This window comes from Antechinus flavipes, chromosome 1, assembly GCF_016432865.1.
Source record: "Antechinus flavipes isolate AdamAnt ecotype Samford, QLD, Australia chromosome 1, AdamAnt_v2, whole genome shotgun sequence".
Classification (NCBI taxonomy): Eukaryota; Metazoa; Chordata; class Mammalia; order Dasyuromorphia; family Dasyuridae; genus Antechinus; species Antechinus flavipes.
The window spans coordinates 171014836-171018904 of NC_067398.1; the positions used below are offsets into that span (position 1 = coordinate 171014836).

The window sequence follows — 4069 nt, forward strand, 5'->3', positions numbered from 1 at the left end:
GCAACAGGTAAAATGGGAGCTACAGCTCTACCCAGAGGAACTTAGCAACAATAAGGAAAAAGGTGATAATTTGGTTCATTTTCAAATTCCTTCTTCCCTACCATTTTCTATTTTTGCCCACCAGGGATAAGAGTGAATAGTTTTCATACAATTATCTGGACATATACAAATATAGTTATACTCTGCATTAACATATGATTATGCCTTGCCTGTTTTATCCAGTTGATATTGGATGTGGTGAACTCCTGTATAAAAAACAAAACAAAACAATGATGAGGTTGAGAGTGAATGTATGGATAAGGAAATTTATATATGAGTATATACATATATATTTTTATATGTCTATACAGAGAGAGAGAGAAAGAAAGAGAGAGAGAGAGAGAGAGAGAGAGAGAGAGAGAGAAAGAAAGAAAGAGAGAGAGAGAGAGAAAGAGAGAGAGAGAAGAGAGAGAAGAGAGAGAGAGAGAGAAAGAGAGAGAGAGAGAGAGAGAGAGAGAGAGAGAGAGAGAGAGAGGGAGAGAGAGAGATATGTTAGTACAAATGTCTAAACTGAAATGTCAGCTTACGTGGGCCTAAGCAATTTGTTTTTTTATGACAGAGAGTTTCCCTATTAAGCTTTTCTCTAAAGGATGCTGTATTCTGACACAGTAATTTCCTGCTGCTTTTTCATATGTCTAACATTGGCATGCTATTTGAAGCTGCATCATTACTATTGCAGAACATGGGCTTATAATGGGTGATGATGCTTTGATGTGGAAGTAGTGAAAATGAAAGTTGAAAGTCATAATACTTCTTTATTCTTGTATTTTGTCTTTGCAATAAGCATGTTCTCTTTCTCTCCTTTTTCTTCCTACTTGGAGATAAATATGGAAGAATTGTTTTGGTATCTGAGTTTTTATGCTTTCTATGGAATATGGAGAATAGACCAATGGTTTGGTAACTAAGTAGCCCAGTGGTTCAAGGATTGGATTTGGAGTCAAATAGTTCAAAATCTTTTTCAGACACAATTTGAATGACTCTGGACAAGTGATTTAACCTTTGAATACCTACATTAATACATCTGTAAAATGATTATAATAATAGGACCAACTTCCCTAGATTATTGTAAAGATAAACATCTTCAATCCTCCCCTCCCCCCAGGATTACCCCAGAAATCATTTTTATATTTTTTTTAAGAAATAAGCCTGGGCAAATAGGATCTTCTGACAATGACAATTATTCCTGACAATGTAAAGCACCTTACAAATCTTAAAGTGCTAGTTACAAATATTGAAATAGGGAACTCCCAGATGAGGGAACTCTTTTGCAAATCTCTATCTTTTCAGAAAACTGCATAAAAATTAGATGGTTAGGCAGAGAGTAGTTGAGTGACTTGCTCCAGCTCATTTAGTCAGAGTGTGCCAGAGGTAAGACTTTAACTCATTGTCCTGGCTCAAGGATAGACCTCTGTTCACTATATTATACTGTCTTTCTGATTTTTACATTATTCTAAGGTTGGTAATTGTAATTATTATGTCTAGATTCCAGTTTGTATTCTTACATTGGTAACTGGAAGCATTATGTTCTGTATTCAAATTTGAAAGATCTGGCTTCTCATGAAGGTTAAAGGTTAATTCTTATCATTAATATAGTAGTTTTAAATTGACTGCAGAATGTTATATCATGTGGCAATGAGTCAGTGGTTTCAGCTTTCATGAATTTGCATATAGCTCATGATCTGAAGAGTTACAGTTTCAATTAAAGATTACAAAAGTGTGAATTTAGAGAAGACTCTCAAAAGAACAATTTCTATGTCAAATCACACTGCACAGAGCACTGAAATGCTTGTGCTACGATCTGAGATTCTCTAGATCTTTATTACTCTTTATCCCAAGTATTTCCTTCTGTTCTACCAGAGTGTTTGAAACAGAGTAGGTAGCTATTCAATACATAAATTTAATCAAAATGCAAAGTATATTAATAGGGTGCTTTAGTGCTGTTTTTTTTTCTTTACTTGCATTCCAAGGACAATGTATAAAATTTCACCAATATTGGAAGTTTTTTTTTTTTTTTTTTTTTTTTTGGTTATTGCTAAGGGAATTGCTATTCCTTTACTTTTAAAAGCTGTTGTTAACACTATGATAACTAAATTAGATTTTTAACATTTGCCCAAAGCAAAGATATAATGATCTTAAGTCTTTGAAGTATTGACCAATCATTTTGTTACTATCTGAAGTACTTTCTTTTACATGGAAGCATTATATGTGCTTTTTTTTTTCTACTTAGCAGCAGGTTTCAGAAGTTGTATGATCCGAATGCATGTGAATCTCAACATTAAGTTTTATAAGTCTCTCCAAAGTAAATTAAATTGCAAAGCTTAAAGGTAATAAATATAGAATTAAAGGCTATGAATATTCTTTTTTCATACCAATTACTAATGATTTGTTGTAAGTTATTTCCATAATTTTCAGGTTATAGTGGATCAGCATCTACAGAGTGTAAGCTGTACAGAATATTAAAGCTATGAATTTCAGGGTCTGTGCTGGGGTAGCAGTTCTGTTTGCAGTGAAGGCCCTGTGATGTAAGTTCAGACATGATGGCTACCTTTCTCATGCTGAAGAACAAGGTTAAGATGCTCATCCCTGAACATAAGCAATTAGAAGTCTTCTTCAGGCAAAAGTAGTCAATATAGTAAAGACATAGTTCATGTTGGATATTACCATATCAATTATGTTCAAGTTTACCCAGAATGAGAATGAAGAAAATAAGACTATCAAAGGAAAGATCAAGGCAATTATTGTCAAACAGGAACACCTCTTCATTATCAGCAAGCTTTGGTGCACATATCATGAGAAAAGCTTGGTTAAGTCAGCCTGCCAAAAAACTCTGAGTAACTTGAAGCTTGATTATTTGGATCTTTATCTTATTCACTTGCTAACAGGATTTAAGGCTGGGAAGGATCATTTTCCATAGAATGGCAAGTGTGGCATATAACAAGTTTTTTGGATACATGGATGGACACTGAAAAGTTGGAAACAGGACTAGTGAAAGCCATTGAAATCTTCAACTTCAACCACTTCAAGACTGAAAAGCTCTTGACAAAACTGGGGCTGAAACATGAGCTGGAAGTTAACTAGAACAAGTGCCATCTATATCTCATCCAGGAGTTGATCAAATTTTATCAGTTAGGGGCATTGTGGTTATATATTTTAGTTTCCTTGCTTCTTCTTATTTGTTATGAGAAAAACCAGCATACTCTTCTCTCTTAAATGACCCTAGGATCCAAGTCATTGCAGAAAAATACTGAAAAAACACAACACAGGTTGTGATCAAGTTCTACATCCAAAGAAAAGTGATTTTGATCCTCAAGTGAATTACTCTATCACAGATTGCTGAGAACTTGAAGGTGTTTGATTTTGAGTTGACTGATGAGAAGTTATCCACTATATTCAACTTTAACTGTCACTGGAGAGTCTATGCCTTGGTCAATGCCACTTCTCACAAAGACTACTCCTTCTATATCTGATTTTAAAATTCTAGCTGCTGCTCAATATTCAGATATCAGTCTCCTGATGCTTCCAGCTTGACCTATTCATTCTGAACAGAGTATATTGTTCTTTCACATTGCACTGGTTAGTCTTGACCTCTGCTCCCGAGAGCTAGATCAACCACTGAATATCACCATCAGTTCTCAGCTTGATAAGTAATGCCTGTTTTTCTAGACACTCTTCCTGTCTAGTTAGGAAGAATACAGTGTGACTTCTCTTTCCCCAGATGGGCCCTACAAAAAAAAAAATTATTCCGTTAAGAAATGGTTTTCTTTTAGAAACAAGTAGATTTCATCTGTTTAAAGTCATAAACCTTAATTTCTTGTTTTAAATTTAAAAAAATTTAGATGAAACACAATAACAACAACAACAAAACTATGAATTCATAGACTCACAAGGATAATCAAGATCTATATTATACTCTAGATCTACAAAAATATTTTTGGACTCTTTCCCATGCCCCATTATTTTTTTGTCTTCCTATCTTCTGTGATATCTTTACATGGTTCATGATCAAGAAAATAAATTTACATTCCCCATT

General features: G+C 34.1%; 1 pseudogene; it reads left to right on the forward strand.

Annotated features, from left to right (window-relative positions):
* The first annotated feature begins 2573 nt into the window (after positions 1–2573).
* Positions 2574–3506, forward strand: LOC127544655 (aldo-keto reductase family 1 member B1-like; annotated as a pseudogene).
* Positions 3507–4069: the final 563 nt, after the last annotated feature.